The 16,157-nt window shown below is 45.3% G+C and overlaps 1 protein-coding gene across 1 annotated transcript in view; it reads right to left on the bottom strand.

Annotated features, from left to right (window-relative positions):
- The window catches only part of GLIS1 (GLIS family zinc finger 1), a 222,646-nt gene that overhangs the window by 94,083 nt on the left and 112,406 nt on the right, over nucleotides 1–16,157 (bottom strand). The window lies entirely within an intron of this gene.

The raw sequence follows: 16,157 nt of genomic DNA, 5'->3' as shown, positions 1-16,157 counted from the left end.
TCTTGTTATTTTAATTCTACATATATTTTTAAACCTCGTTAGATGTTATCAATGTTTCATATAGTGTCTATGTATTCCAATTTTTTCTCTTCCTCCTGCTTCCAAATGGGAGTCATTTTCCTTTTTCATGAAGATGTTTAAAAAATTGTAAGTTGTGGGGAACCCTGTGTGACTCAGCAGTTTAGCACGTACCGTCGGCCCAGGGCATGGTCCTGGAGTTCCGGGATTGAGTCCCGCATCAAGCTTCCTGTATGGGGCCTGCTTCTCCCTCTGCCTGTGTCTCTGCCTCTCTCTCTCTCTCTCTCTCTGGGTCTTTCATGAATAAATAAAAGAAAAATTGTAAGTCTCTAGCAAGGAATTCTTTAACTTTTGCTTGTCTGAAAATGTTATTTTTTTCACCTTGACTTCTGAGGGATATTTTTACTGGGTATAGAATTCTAGGTTGGCAGTCACCATCTTTCAGTACATTAGATTCATTACACTGTCTTCTGGATTTCAGCATTGCTACTGAAAAGTCATCTCTGTCTTTCAAGATACTACATTGCCCCCATAACTCCCATTTTATTATTTTTTAAAAAGATTTTATTTATTAATGACACAGAGAGAGAGAGAGAGGCAGAGACATAAGCAAAGGGAGAAGCAGGCTCCATGCAGGAAGCCAGATGTGGGACTCGATCCCAGGACTCCAGGATCATGCCCTGAGCCAAAGGCAGATGCTCAGCCACTGAGCCACGCAGGCGTCCCCATCACTCCCATTTATTTATTTATTTATTTATTTATTTATTTATTAATTTATTTATGACAGTCACACAGAGAGAGAGAGAGAGAGGCAGCGACACAGGCAGAGGGAGAAGCAGGCTCCATGCACTGGGAGCCTGACGTGGGATTCGATCCCGGGTCTCCAGGATCGCGCCCTGGGCCAAAGGCAGGCACCAAACCACTGCGCCACCCAGGGATCCCCATCACTCCCATTTAAAGGTGTCTCTGTATGTTTAGTTCTCAGCAGTTTGACTATGACTAGGATATGCCTAGGTGTGATTTTCTTTGTATTTATTCTGCTTGAGGTTCATAGGGCTTCTTAAATATGTGGCTTAATGTTTTTCTGTCAATTTTGGAAAACTGCTGGCCATTATCACTTCAGACATGACTTCTGTCCATTATCTCCCCTTTGTATTTCTCGGGAAACAATGTATGTTAGGCCTTTTCAACATGTTCTATAAATCTCTTACGCTCTTTTCTGTAATGTCCATCTTTCTTTAACTCATGCTTCAGCCTAGATATTGTCTAACCTATTTTCTGATTCACTAATCTTCTCCTAAGCTGTATTTAATTATGAAATCTACCTTTTGAGTTCTTAAATTTATTTTATCATTTAGTTTTGAAATTTCCATTTCACTAATTTTTTATAGCTTTCAGATATCTGTTGGAATTCTCCACTTGGTAATCTATTTTCTTGAATATATTCATCACAGTTATTTTAAATCTTGTGTCTGATAACTCCAAAATGTGGATCACCTGTGAGTCTGTTTTTATCATGACTTTTTCCCCTCCTGGTCCTGCCTTCTTGTATCCCTCGTAATTTTTGAATAAATTCCCAATGTTGTGCATGAAGTTTGTACAGGCCCCAGATGATGTTACCATTCTAAGAGAGAATTTTCTTTTGCTTCTTATAGGTAGTTAAAAGAGGGCCAGATCATCTTTATCCAGTTTAGACTTTAGCTATTTCAAAGCTGGGTTTAAGGCTTTGTAAAAGTTGCCCTGTTTCTTGTTTATCCTTTCTCCTAGGATGCTACACCCCAGAGGAGCCAACTAAAAGCCTGGGATCCAAGGGCTCCTCCTCTTCTTTTGACACTAAACTTCAGTTTTGCCTTCCTAGAATTTGAGGCTATTGAAAGCTCTTCCTAACTTCTCAACCTCTCAACTGCTATACTCTGTTGATCTCTCAGCCACTTAGCCTGTGCCACTTAAGCAGCAACAAATATTTTGAAAGTCAAAGCAACATACTGAATGTTAGACTTGCACTTCGCCACTTCCTGTCTCCATGGAATCTTGGCTCTTCTAGAGCTTCCTATCTTGGGAACTCTAAACTTAAGTTCTTGTCTCTTCAACAAAGTAAGGCTGTAGAAAGCTCTTTAGCTCCCTGACTCTTGGTTCTACAGCATTTGCAAACTGGAAAATACCTGAAAGGAAGAAGTAGCACAGAGTGTCAGATCCACATCAGTGCACTTCTTGTCTCTTTACAATGTTGGTTTTTCAAGCCCTGGAAGTCTTAGTAGTCCTTTGATGTCTTCAAACAGTTAGTTTTTATATTTTATCTAGAAGGAAGGTCTGGAATAACTATATGTAAAAAGCCCTTTCCAATAAATAATTTCAATGACTGTACAGTATTCCATTATATGATTATACATACTTTAGTTAACCTCTCCTCCAGATTTGGGATTAAGATTGTTTAGAAAAGTTTAAAAGTAGAAACCATCATGTAATGAATGCCCTTATAGATCTGTCTTTATGTCTATCCATACTTATAGCCTTAAAATAAATTCCTAGACATGGGACTGCTGAGTCAAAGGACATGCAAAATTCTAAGAATTTTGCTACCTGCAGTTCAAACTGCTCTCCAAAAGGAATATATCAATTTACACCATCAGGAGTATAGAAAAGCAACTACTCCTCTGCACTCTCACCACTCTGGGTATTCTTGTTAAAACAAATCTCTTCATTTACCAGTTCAGGGTCAATTGTAACAGAAAAGAGTAGGAGACAGGCTATATATCTAGTAATAGAAGAATTATTAGGTAAACTATGGTAAATAAGGTTCCTCAGCAATTGTATCCATTAAACATGATACAGTAAAACCCTACCCTAATACAACAGTGTGGCCCCAAAACTCTAATTACTTAAAAGTGAAGAATTGTGTTATAACATAATGTAAAAATTATACTTTTGGTGGTTTTTCCCGTTAATGTGTGGAGAAAATAAGTCTTTATTTATTAGATATGTTGGAAACAGCCTGTTACCACAAAAAGAACTGAGAACGTCTCATATGGTTATGGGGCAAATAGTTCCTAAGGCCAGCATGCCCTGCAAGCCCCAGAAAAACAAGTAGTCCCACTGCTCTATTTGTGAAGAGGCTGGACAGAGGGCAGAGGCCAGGGCCAACAATGTTTTATATGAATTTGCCTCATTTTTAAAAAAGATTTTATTTATTCATTCATGAGAGCAGGGCGGGCAGAGACACAGGCAGAGAGAGAAGCAGGCTCCATGCAGGGAGTCTGACATGGGACTCGATCCTGGGTCTCCAGGATCACGCCCTGGGCTAAGGGCAGCGCCAAACCACTGAGCAACAGGGGCTGCCCATGAATTTGCCTCATTATGAGGCACCTTATATCAGGGGTTTTACTGGATTTACTAAAGGTTTTAGTTAGAAGGGAAAATATTAATATTAATCATAGAGAGGGACACTTGGATGGCTCAGTGGTTGAATGTCTGCCTTTGGCTGAGGTTGTGATCCTGGGGTCCTGGGATCAAGTCCCGCATCAGGCTCCCCATATGGACCCTACTTCTCCCTCTGCCTATGTCTTTGCCTCTCTCCATCTCTCTCATGAATAAATAAATAATATCTTTTTTAAAAAAAGAATTATGTAGAATGAAAAGAATAGGATTCAAAATTTCATATACATTAAAATAACCTGAATCATTAAAAAAATAGAAAATTTAATATCAAATGTAAAATGTATATCAAATGTTATTTATTTATTCATCCCCTCAAGGTATGTACACTGAATGCCTACTATGTGTCAGGACGAGGCACTAGGCACCAGAAATGCAGTGGTCCAGTACCAGTCACCAGGAATGCAGGGATGAATAAGAAAGATAGGTTTCTACTCTCACGATGTTTACATTCTGTTAAGAGAGAAGACAATTTCAAAAGTAAACACGCAAACATATACTATAGTATCAGGCAGAGATAAATGTTGTGAATTACAATAAGGGTAAGGAGCTAGAAAGTGCAGAGAGACGGGCACGGTCAGGACAGGTCTGAGGGGTCGCAGGAGCCAGGTGGAACCAGGAGGAAGGCACTCACACAGAGAGAGCAGTAAGCACAAAGGCCCTGAGGTAGGAGTGTTCTCCAGGGTAGGATCACAGGACGTCCAGGTATAGCTGGAGCCCACAGAGGAGAGGGAAAGAGGCAGGTGATGAGGAAGTGGGACCTGACTGGGAGGGTCTTGGGGGGTCCTGGTGAGGATCTAGGTTTTATACCAATGCAGCAGGAAGCCACTAGATTGGGGAGGGCAGGAGCAACCAGACCTGACCTACGCTGTGGGACCATGTCTGAGTTTTGTGTTTAAAAAAAGACCTTAGAATGAACAGAGTAGATGCAGGGAGAGCTATGACTTCATTATAGGAATGTTTTCTAAACTTATCATTCTTTTGCAGGGTGAGAAAACTGTCCCAACTGCTGATAGTAATGGCGTCTGCACTTCTGATGTACTGACTATTCACTTGTCAAAATTTACAGAACCGTTCATACTCATACATAATGTAAATTTTACCTTATGGAAAATTTTAAATAATTAAAAAAAACCTCTGTGTTACACATTTCTAAATATTTCCTATTGTTTTAATAATAATAAAAAAACCAACTGTGCCCAAATTCATCCTTGTGAGTCTAGAGCAAAGACAGAGGTGGGCTAATCTGCTGTCCCTAATGCAACACAGGCCACCCTCCAGCGGACTGGTCTGTGAACAGGTCCTCTTCCCAACCAGCCCACCACCAGCACTTCCACAGCAAGGGGCGTGTAGGCGCGTCCAGGGGACCCCTGGGTACCTGTCCTGTTAATGGCTTCCAGAAGAAGTCAGCCCTACAGGGCACAGGCACGTTCACAGGAGGGAAGGCAGCTGACAGGAGAGCTGCACCACCCAGCACGTCCTCAGGACTCAGGGCTTCCCCTGGTTGTGGGGAGTCTTGCAGGGGCCTCTGCCTTCCCTGTGCTGTCTCACAGCCTTCGGGCCTGCCCTGCTCCTCCTCCTCTTCCTCCCACCTCCTTCTTGGGCAAGGCTGAAGAGCTGCACCCACACCCCCTGCAAATGACTGTTGGTATCCCACCCCACCCCTGCCCCCAGGAGTGACAGAAGATTCCAGGCTGAGTGGGGAGGTTGCAGCACAGAAGTGAGGGAAAGCACTGTGGGCATTTACTTAGCACATGTAAGTGTCTGGGGTGGGGGAAAGTCTAACAAACTCTGATCTCTCTTAAAATTCTCAGTTTCTACATTTCCTCATGCTGAGCCATCAATATTCCAAAAATTAAAATGAGGCATTCCCAAGCATCTGGGATTCTAAGATTCCCCGATTCTCTCCTCCTGCGATGATCCATTTTTCCAAAGCTAATAAGCAATTCAGTAGCTGGGGTTCTAAGATTCTCAGTGACATAACAGAGGAGCCATAAGGAGAGTCTCTGGTTCTCAGGTTGTAAAATCCCATGCGTCTCTGATCAAAAGTCCTGCCACTACCTAGAGTGCTCTGAGCCCACACAAGCCCCTGCCTGCCCCAAATCATCGGGGAGCAACAGTGATGATCACCAAAACCTATTTGTTTCTATCCAAGCCCCAAACAGCCCGAGAGTAATGGGATGACAAGAAATCCAGAGGAAATGGCTGTTGAATCTATAAAAACTTCTCAAAGACAAACATATTCCATCTGTCTTTTTTTCAGTAAATACAGGACCATAAATGTTTATGTCAGGCATACATTTATTATTTCATGTTTGGCTTTTTTTAAAAAACTCCTTCCCTTTTCAAGCTAATTAATTCCTATACTCCAATTGTTTTTCCCCCCTAACTGCTCAAAAGTATATGAAACAAGAGGGAAGATATAACAATGGGAAGAAATGGTTAGCTCCAGGCAGCCGGGTTGGGGGTTGGGGTAGGATGAGAGACACCAACACCTTAAAATCCCCTTCCTTCATCTCAGGACACCTCGGGTCTCAGTTGTTCTGGTCAAGAAAATACCACCTTTCCGCAGGAAGGCACCTCCACCTCCCAGAAATGGTGCATCTTGGGATACAGCATGGAACAGACAGAGGGGACCTCTCCTCATCCCTCAGGGAAGCTCAGTTTTAGACTCTGGGGAAACGATGGTTTGTTTCACAGTATGGCCAGAAAAGCTGGTGAAGCCTACTTAAGAAGTCACAGAAGTTGCTTTGACTTCTGAAAAATCCCCCACCCTGGGACCCCAGATCTGAAATCACACAGTTCCCAGGGCATCTCCTCCAAGAAGCTCTCCCTGACTGGCCTTGTCCCCAGGGTTTCTGCTCTCCTCCTCTGCCCTCCCCGAGCAATTACAGCCAGTGTCCCAGTCTGCACTCTCACCCACCAGGCACAGGAGGCATGACTGTAATAGGGACTCTCCAGGGTGGAGGTTCCACCCTGCGGGGGGGGGGGGGGGGGGCGCACACTGAATATCACTGGGGGAATTTCTAGTGGTCACAATGACTGGGAACCACTGTCATTTAGTGGGGAGGAGCCAGAGATGGCCCATAGGGAGGGTCAGCCCTCCATTAACTTTTGGTCATCTTTCCAGATATTCAAAATGCTTGTAAATGAGCAATCTGGTTATCTATGCCTAGAACATAGCCCCATTTTATGTATAAACAACTTTTTTCATGGTTTTAATATACACTGAATTCCAGGAATGGAACTACCCTGTAAATTGAGGAAGGATTGTACTGTGTTTTGTTGGGAACTTGACCAATAGTTAGTTGTTCACCCTTTCAAAAAATCACGTCACCTCGGTCACTTAGCTTGTGATGTGTGTGTCTGTGGCTGGCAGGCTTGGGGTGCCGCACACAGGTGCAGGCAACTGGCGACTTCATCCCACTTCCTGGCACAGTCCTGCCTTGGCTCAACAGGGAGATACACATGAGTTACGAGTTACTTCCCTTTCGTTTCATTTCGGGGTTTTTTTTTTTTTTTTTTTAAAGATTTACTTACTTATTTGAGAGAGCGAGAAAGTGTGAGCACACAAGTGGGTGGGGGGAGTGGCAGGGAGAAGCAGACCCCTCCTGTCACTGAGCAGGAAACAGATGTGAGGCTCAGTCCCAGGATCCCGGGGTCATGACCTGAGCTAAAGGTAGACGCTGCAGCAACTGAGCCACCCAGGTGCCCTTCATTTCTTTTCTATAATACGATTGAAACATTATATGGAATTTTAAAAAGTCAGGGTGCAGGTGGGTTGCAGTATCTATGAATTTCATTTTAGGGGAGTAAAGGAGGCAGGACAAAAAGGGCCCCATTAGCCAAAGGAAGCGCTGATGTGAACCATTGCCCCCAGCCAAGCCCTCAGATCTCAGATGGAGAACAGAGGTCTCCTCCATGGTCACACAGTTGAGGTGAGGATGGGAGAGCCATGGGCCAAGTGTGTCTGACTCTGTGGTGCTGAGACACACCCAGGACCAACTTGATGTCTTTGAATCCCAGGGTCTGTTTCTGGACTCAGTGACACACAGCCCTGAGCCCAGAAGGACCCACTAGAAGGCAGACACATGATTCCCATGGGGGTCCCCAGGGAAGCCCCAGGAGATGCAGGTGGGGGGTGGGGGGCAGGTGCAGTCCCCAGCACTGGCTGATCAGCAGAGGCCCGGGGGTGAGGGGTGGGGTGGGAGGGGGCTTGCGACCTTGACACTGAGCTTACCTCCCCATGCTTTTCATCCCCCACCCCAAACTTTCCCCTTCTCCTACAGCGTTCCCTAACTGAGCTCTCTCCTCTCTCTTGGCCCCCATTCCTGCAGTTAAACACTTTCAATTCCCCCCACTCCCCATCTTTGCCTCAGTTCAAACCACTAACATTCTTCACCTGGATGACAGTCTCCCCTCCTTCCTGAACGCAATCCCTCCACTCCAGGTGATCTTTCCAAAGTGGGGAAAGTCTGACCAGCTTCACCCCCCTCCTAAGCCTCCACAGCTCCCCACAACCCCCTAGATAGCGTCTGACTCTCTAAGCCAGGGAAACAGTATCTTGCACCTTCTGTTTGCTCCAGCCTCGCTCCTGCTGGTTCCCACCACCCTCTCTGCCATGGCTGTGCCCAGCTGCTCAAAGACTCACCCTATTCCTTGTCCCTGAGTGCCCTTGCTGCCCTCTCCACCATGCGTGTCCTCACCACCTCCCCCGTGCACCAGCCCCCAGCCCTGTGTCCCCGTCAGAGCCCCCCTTGCACTCTGTAGCATGACTCAGGTGGAAAGTCTGAAGAGCAAATACACAAGAGAACACATCCATCCATGACTTGAGTAACTCATGAACTGCGCTGCCAGCAGAGACAGATCTAGAAAGACAAGAGAGACAAGAAGGCTTTTCTCTAAGATGCAGCCCTGGCAGGGGTGGGCCGACCAGTTGGCAGACCCTACTCCAGCCATTCCAGCTTTACTAGCTCAACCCCACGGATTCCCCCGGAGAGGTGGGGGATGGAAACATCATGAACATTTCCACAGCGTGTTTGAGGGATCGGGAAGCAGCACCCAGCAGGGTCTCCATTCCCACCAGGAGCCAGCCTGCATGAGGTGGCAAAGGTGTGTGTGCATGTAGCCCTGGCCCAACCCCTGCTCTGCGCTGGGCTGCCGGTCCTGATTTCAGGGGCTGCAAGGAAGAGTTTCTAGAGAATGCAGCTGATGAGGGACAGCCACGTTCCAGGACCCCGCACGCCCGTGGCTGCTGGGGCTGCAGGAGGCCTGCCCACGAGGCCACATTTCACCTCCCTGGGGAAGGAGGCAGGTTCGCATTCAGTGTAGACCATCGATGAGGTCTGTGTACTTCAGTCCAGTGGCCCCGTGTTCAAAGCCAACCCCCTTTCTTACACTTCAGGTCAAGAGTCTGAGGAAAAGCCTCCTGGGCAGGGAAGCAGGGCCTGGCATCCTAGGCTTCCCTGAAGACTCACAGTATATCTTGAGCACCTCCCATCCCCTGGGTCTCAGCTTCCTTTCCTATAAAATAAAAGGGAAGTTGGGACGCCTGGGTGGCTCAGTGGTTGAGCACCTGCCTTTGGCCCAGAGCATGATCTTGGAGTCCCAGGATTGAGTCCCGCATCAGGCTCCCTCTGCCTGTGTCTCTGCCTCCCTCTGTGTGCGTCTCTCATGAATAAATAAATAAAATCTAAAATAAAATAAAGTAAAATAAAATAAAATAAGGGAAATGCACTGGAGGTGCCTCTAACTATACATGTTCTACCGAGGCTCAGCGAGCCATACTGAGTCTCCTGTCAAAAGGCCTCATGACCCAGAGGAGGAGCTGGTCTTGGACAGGACCCAAGCCTCCCTCACTGCACCAGACCCTGACAATGGCCACATCAGGAACAGACGCAGTTTTCTAGAGTCCCCAAGAGGCACTACTCCAACGAGCCTCCCTTCTGCCTCTTAAAGGCAGCCGAACGGGGTAATACTCTCCCCAGGAGCCTGGAAGAGATGAGATATTTATAGGAACAATTTGGTTTATAAGCATATCTCAAAGATTCTCCCATTGGCTCTGCAGGACAGAGGTCATCATTAACCCTGCTGGAGAGAGAAAGAAATGAAATCTGGGAACTAATGAGGACCATGCGGAAATTCTGCCTGGGGTCAAGCCCTGGGTCCCTCCAGGATGTCGGGCTGTCGGGCTGCTGACCTCGGCCATGGGCACCTCACAGTTCCATAGATGGTCTCCCCGGGCCTCCCCGGAAGCCTATGGCGAGCACTGACCCGTGCTTCTGATGCCAGCTCAGTGACCTGGCATTGTTTCTTCAGGCCAAGCCTGACATCATGGTGTACCATCTTAACGCATGCATCTGGCTCAGAAGAGAGTGGACAGAAAGTGGGCAGAGGGCCTGGGCTCAGAGCATGAGTTCCCCAAAGTCCGCTTGCTTCCTCCTCACCCTGCTTGCTGCCAGGTTTTGCCGGGTGAGCTGTGGCAGCTCACTGCCAAGCACGGGGACCCTGTCAGCAGGCTGGCCATGAATGAGTGCAGTGTTTGGGAGCAGTCAACAAGATGGATGTTGTTTCGTTTCGGCTCCGAGCACCGTAAACATTCTGTGGCAGACGCAGCTCCAGGTGGCTTGCTGGCTCACACCCGGCAGCTGGACCAGCCTGCAAAGGCCCATTAACACGGACATAAACAAGGAGGGCTGGGGGATGGAAGGCGGGGGGGCCTCTGGGGTCTGTCCCACTTTCAGAGACAACACAAAGGACACAAAAGAGCAGAGAAACCCAGGAGCCAGGCTGGAGGTGGAGGTGGCCAAGACAGGAGGACTGAGACCTTGCCTGGTTCCAGTTCCAGCTCTGATGCTCATCAGCTGGGCGACCTTCCACAGATCTCACACCTTATCCAGGTCTCAGTTTCCTCATCTAGAGAAACAGGAAAGGGCTTCACTGGCAGGCTGCAACGGCCCACGGAAATTCTTTCTGAATGAGCTGACTGTGCTGGCAACTGCTTAAAGACATGGACTACTACATCTGATCCATTCTGACCAAGCAGTTCATAGCATGGGCTTTAGAGACAACCTACCTGGTCTGGAATCGTCACTTTGCCACTCATCTGCCACTGTGGTCATGGCCAGGTAACCTAAGCTCTCTGAGCCTCCCTTCCCTTATCTGTAAAATGCAGACAATCACACTTGTTGCAGAGGCTTGCTGGCAGGTTAAAATGCCCATAGATGCTCAGCTCAGGGCCCAGCACACAGTCAATAAAAGGTCACTCTCATTCTGTTATTATTTGTAGCTCCCAAATCGCCTGGAGCAAGGTCTCAGGATGGAGTGGTGGCCAAGGCTGGGGGATGGCCAGGTCTTCTGGGATTCTCCCCTCCTGATCTAAGATGATCTTTGGATCCTGGACCAAGCACTCAGCCTGCCAGGCGCCCATGTGGGCCTCACAGCCTGGCCCCAGACATCAAGCCCCAGGCCCATGTGGGAGGCAGTCCAACTTGACGAACATCAATTCTCCAAGAGCCAGTTGGCCAAAAATCAACGTGTCAAATGACCAATTCATCAAAAGCCAATTAGCCACAAATTACTTCGCCAAATGGCTATATTCCCAAATTACCCAAACAGTTACCCAAAACTTGTTTATTTTAACCATTTATAAAGATGACAATTTGTGTTGGAGGAGATGGTTTTAGTTTGAGTTAGAAATTTTGTGTTCCGAGTAGCATTTTTAAAAGTATTCCTTGGTCAAAATCAAGGATCATAGTTGATTTAGTCTTATTTAGTATTTATTCAGCTTATTTCATTATCAGGAATCAAAATCATTGTTTCATACAGGAAATCTTAAAGTTATACTGCATATTAGGTTGAAAGGTGGCCCCTGAAAAGATAAGTCCACATCAAATTCCTGGAATGTGTAAAGGTGACCACACTTGGAAACAAGGTCTTTGCAGATGAAATGAAGTGAAGGGTCTTAAGATGGGGAGATCTTCCTGGATTATCCTGGTGGGCCCTAAAGCCAATGAGAAGCATCCTTATGTAAGACAATAGACAGAAAGGAGACAATGTACCCACTGAGGCAGAGACTAAGAGTGGTCCAACTACAGATCAAGGAATGCCAACAGCCACCACAAATCTGTGGCAAAGAACAGATTCTACCCTTGAGCCTCCAGAGCCAGCACCTTGATGCCAGACTCTTCCAGGATGGTAAGAGAAGAAATGTTGTTTTTAAGCAACCAAGTTTGTGGTAATTTGCTACAGCAGCCTCAGGAAACTAATATACATTTTTAAAATCATTCTTTTATACCATTTTCTGTTTTTGTCAACTCTTACTGTTTTTGTAAGAGGTTCTTTTGTTAATTTCTCAAGAAACCCACTGGCTTGAGTTTATCCCTAGCAATTAACACATAACTGTGATAAGGCTGTGTATGAGAGTTCTTAGTGTATTTATTATTTTACCCACCTTTTAGAACTTTTTATGGTTTATAAATAACTCCTTATTCTTTTCTCTAAAATTTCATATTTATGATTAAAGTGTATCAAATTGGTTATCTATTCTTTTAAAAAATTAGCAAATCAAAACTAGCAATGTACAAAAAGAATAGATCATCACGACCAAGTAAGGTCCTCAGAATGCAAGGTTCCAGATCAATCAACATAATTCACTAAATCTAAAGGATAAAGAAGAACCATATGATCAGCTCAACAGGTACAAAAAAAAGCAATACCTATTCATGATAAGAAACTCTCAGCATACTAGGAATAGAAAAGAGTTTCTTCAATAAAGGAAAACCAGTGATAAACTATAGCTAACATCATGCTTTATGGCAATGCTTTCCCCTAAATCAGGAACAAAGTAAGGATGTCCATATTCACCACATCTATTCAACATATTATTAGAGGTCCTAGGTGGTGCAATTAGGCGAGGCATGAAAATAAGAAAAGAAAAAGCACAACTCTTTATTCCCAGATGACACGACTGTTTATATGGAAAGTCCTAAACAATCTCCAAAATCAAAAACTTATTTATTTATTTAATAAGTTTATTTTTATTGGTGTTCAATTTGCCAACATACAGAATAACACCCAGTGCTCATCCCGTCAAGTGCCCTTCTCAGTGCCTGCCACCCAGTCACCCCCACCCCCCGTCCTCCTCCCCTTCCACCACCCCTAGTTCGTTTCCCAGAGTTAGGAGTCTTCCATGTTCTGTCTCCCTTTCTGATATTTCCTACCCATTTCTTCTCCCTTCCCCTCTATTCTCTTTCACTATTATTTATATTCCCCAAATGAATGAGACCATATAATGTTTGTCCTTCTCCGATTGACTTATTTCACTCAGCATAATACCTCCAGAAAAACTTAGAATAAATTAATTTAGCTATGTCACAGGATACAAGGTCAACATATAAATTATACTTCTATATACTAGAAAAAATTAAGCAAAAATGGAATTTACAGGAATAATCCATTTATAGCTAAAACCATAAAACAAGAGAGCATGACTTGGGATAGGAAAAAGTTTCTTAGAACACAATAACATAACAACATCAAAAAACATAAAATGCTTAGGAACAAAGTGAAAGTTGTGTAAGACCCTTTACACTGAAAATTATTAAATACCATTGACAGAAAGAAAAGACCTAAATAAATGGGAGGAGAGATACTATGTTCATGGATGGAAGAGCCAACATTGTTAAGATCTCAATTCTATCCAAACTGACTATACATTTAATGCCATTTCAATAAAAATTCCAGCAGCCTTTTTGGCAAAATTTGATAAGCTGATTCTAAAATACATGTGAAAATACTGAGGATCTAGAATAGTCAAAAATATTAAAAATGAAGACAAAGTCAGAGGATTTGGACTATCTAATTTCAAGGTTTTTTTTTTTTAAATAAAACTACAGTAATCAAGACAGTGTGGTGGTGGTGGTGGTGGTATAAGAACAGCATATAGATCAATGGAACAAATGGAAAGCCTACAGATAAACCCACACTACTATGAATATTGCCAAGACAAACCAATGAGAAAGAAGTCTTTTCAGCAAATGTTTCTGGAAAAGCTGAATAACTGTATGGAAAAGACAACCCTGACTCTGATCTCACAACATACCCCCAAATCAACTCAGTGCATTATCAATCTAAACTTAAGGTTAAAGCCATAAAACTTCTAAGAGAGGGCATAACTTGGCACAGGTAAAGGTTTTTTTTTTAATTTTTATTTATTTATGATAGTCACAGAGAGAGAGAGAGAGAGGCAGAGACACAGGCAGAGGGAGGGAGAAGCAGGCTCCATGCACCGGGAGCCCGATGTGGGACTCGATCCTGGATCTTCAGGATCGCACCCTGGGCCAAAGGCAGGCGCTAAACCGCTGTGCCACCCAGGGATCCCCAGGCAAAGGTTTCTTAGAACATAAAGAGCAGGGCACCTGGGTGGCTCAGTGCTTGAGCATCTGTCTTTGATTCAGGCTGTGATCCGGGGTCCTGGGATTGAGTCTCACATCAGGCTCCCCGCAGGAAGCCTGCTTCTCCCTCTGCCTAGGTCTCTGTCTCTCTGTGTCTCTCTCATGAATAAATAAATAAAATCTTAAAAAAAAGAAGAACATAAAAAGCAAGAAATATAAAAGAAAAAGTTGATAAACTGGACTGCTTCAAAGTTAAGAACCTCTGTTCTTGAAAAACACCTTTTAGGAAATGAAAAGGGAAGACAACAAATAGGAAAAAATATTCCCCATACGTATATCTAACAAGACTTGTATCTGGAATATATAAAGAACTCTTACGATTCAATAACAGAAGGATAGACAATGCAACTGAAAATGGACAAAAGATTTGAGTATTCACGGCTTGAAAGAAGATATGCATTTGCCAATACACACGAGCAGATGCAAAAATGCTCTAAATTTGTAGTCATCAGGGAAATGAAAATCAAACAGGGGGAGGGACGGTTCCAATCACTGGCCTGTTGGTATGCTGGTAACCCAGAGACCCACTGAAGGACCATCTTCTTGCTGGCCAGTTTTAAAGAGAAAACAAATGCAAGCCCGGCTTCTGGCAGCTTCGGGTCTGGATACACACCTGGTATTAAGCTTCTTTTCTTGCTTCTGGGCAGAAAGGAGTTGGAAAACCCTCCTAGAGGGGATGACTGTTGAGCTAAATCCTGAAAGATTACTTGCCAGAAGGACAGGGCAAGAAGAGCATCAAAAGCGCACGGATCATCATCCAGCCAGAGACATGTAACAGCAGCAGGTATTTGGGAGTTGCTAAGTTTTCAGAACTAGGACCAAGAAGCCCAGAAAGTGAGATGAGCAGAGCTGGGGCAGGTCGCACCTTGTGAGCCACTTCAGTAATCTTGGACTTTATCCTCTACTATGACAGAATTATAGATTTATCACTTGGCCCAGGTCTGGACCAAATCCCAATATGTAAGCTATATTATCCATTCATTCTTCATTTACTCAAGTTTTTATTCAACAAACATTAACTGCGCACCTGCTGTTAATGTTCCTCTCTCCCTAGCCTAGGGAGGATCTCCCATTCCCAGTCCTCACTTTTCCTCTGGATATGCAGCCCCTATATAGTAAGTGCCTATTGTGTGCCAGGAACTGGGTCTGATGCTATATAAGCAAAATCTCATCTAATCCTAATGTTTTCTCTATTTTGTAGATGAAGAAATGAGAAGCTCAGATAAGAAATGGATTTAAACCCAGGCCTATCTGATTCCCAAACCACTATTCCGATCAATCTGTCCATCAGTGCAGAAACAGTAGCCAAGTGCAGGCTGTAGGCTAGGCCTAGTGATCCACACGGGATGGGGGTGGGGGTGGGGGTGGGGGGGACAGGTAGGGGGCACAAGTGATCACAATGCTGCCTTTAGAAAGCTCACACCTGCCTGCCCGTGACTGCCTCTTCCATCAGAGGTGGAGCCACCTTTCCCTCGAAGAGATCTAGGTGGGCTCCCAGATGCCTGGGCTCAGTGACCTTGGAGCGACAGCGAGAAACAGTGAGTCCCATCTCTGGCACTCCCATCTCCAGCCACTCACAACAATGGATGCACTATCCCTTTGCAGCCTGAGTAGGGGCTGCTCTTGGGAATGGCAAAGGGGGCAGGGCATGGTGCCAAGGGTCTAGCCTCCTCCACTCCTGGTGGTCTTGACCAGAACCTGGCCGAATCCTGGAGTTCCCATTACTGCAGCTAGTGGGGTCATCCACCCAATCATAGGCAAGTCAGATAAACAACCCACAACTTCCCTAGGAGGCAGCCTCCCCCACATCTGACCCTGACAGCCCAATAGCTACAGGCTTTGCACACTGCCACCTCCCCCCAGGAACCTCCACCTCTGCTCCAAACCTTCTTCAGTGCCCCCAGCTCCCAGGTCTGATGGTTCCCCACCTCTTTATCAGTCCCTCGTTGTTCTGCTTCTGGTACACTCACTGTTATGGGCAGAATGCTTGTGTACCCCCAAATTCATCTGTTGAAACCCTACCCCCAATGTGATGGTATATTTGGAGATGGGGCCCTTGGGAGGTAGTAGGGATTATATGAAGCCATGAGCGTGGGACCCCATGAATAGCCCTTCTAAGAAGAAACAAGAGGAAGCTTGCTTCTCTTGTTCTCTTCCATAAGAGGACACAGTGGGAGGACAGCTGTCTATGAACCAAGATGCAGACCCTCACCAGACACTGAATGTGGGACATCCAGCCTCCAGAACTGTGAG

The sequence above is a fragment of the Canis lupus genome, chromosome 5, assembly GCF_011100685.1.
Source record: "Canis lupus familiaris isolate Mischka breed German Shepherd chromosome 5, alternate assembly UU_Cfam_GSD_1.0, whole genome shotgun sequence".
Taxonomy (NCBI): domain Eukaryota; kingdom Metazoa; phylum Chordata; class Mammalia; order Carnivora; family Canidae; genus Canis; species Canis lupus.
Note: the sequence above shows the minus strand (reverse complement) of the source record. Positions and strands in the feature narration are given on the sequence as shown.